Raw genomic sequence first — 601 nt, 5'->3', positions numbered from 1 at the left:
CAGGGGCCATGCTAATCTTCTCTGTATCTTTCTAATTTTAGTATATGTGCTGCCGAAGTGAAGCACCCCGGCTATTTTTTCTGTTGCAGTTTGGTCCGGGGCTGGTTTGAACCTGCCACCCTTGGTGTACGGGGCTGGCACCCTACCCACTGAGTCACAGGTGCCACCCCATAGTAAATGCATTCTTGCCATTCTCCTCCATGAGTATTTCTGAAGAGCCTTGCTCCTGCCAGCCTGCTTCCGGCTCGGTCAGTGTCACCCCTTCCTACACTAGCAGGGGCAGTGCCTTGCGGCAGCAGGAGATGAATCCAGTTTGCAGTTGTTCTGATCTTTGCAGAAGCAGCTTTGTCGTGCCCCCACCTCAGAGGCACGGGTGTCAACTGACCAGGGTCACTCCTCAGAGGGCCAGGTCCTAGCCACTGAGGGCCTTGTCTCTAAGCCCAGAGACATCAGCACGAGCCCAACAGCAACCCCTCTCACTGCTCCAAGCGTCAGCTCTGTGGGTGCTGGCCTTTAAAACCTCCAGGTTCTAATAATCCCATCTGCTCCCTTTGCTCCTCCAGCATTCAGTGTCTGGCCTCGTGAGGTGATTCCTTTGTGC

At 54.7% G+C, this 601-nt stretch overlaps 1 pseudogene; it reads right to left on the bottom strand.

Moving 5' to 3' along the window:
• On the bottom strand, positions 1 to 66 carry LOC111727243 (annotated as a pseudogene).
• Between the last annotated feature and the right edge of the window lie 535 nt (positions 67 to 601).

This window comes from Otolemur garnettii, unplaced genomic scaffold (genome assembly GCF_000181295.1).
Source record: "Otolemur garnettii isolate 467f Iridium unplaced genomic scaffold, OtoGar3 scaffold00098, whole genome shotgun sequence".
NCBI classification, from domain to species: domain Eukaryota; kingdom Metazoa; phylum Chordata; class Mammalia; order Primates; family Galagidae; genus Otolemur; species Otolemur garnettii.
The sequence above is the reverse complement of the archived record's forward strand: the minus strand, read 5'-3'. Positions and strand labels throughout refer to the sequence as shown.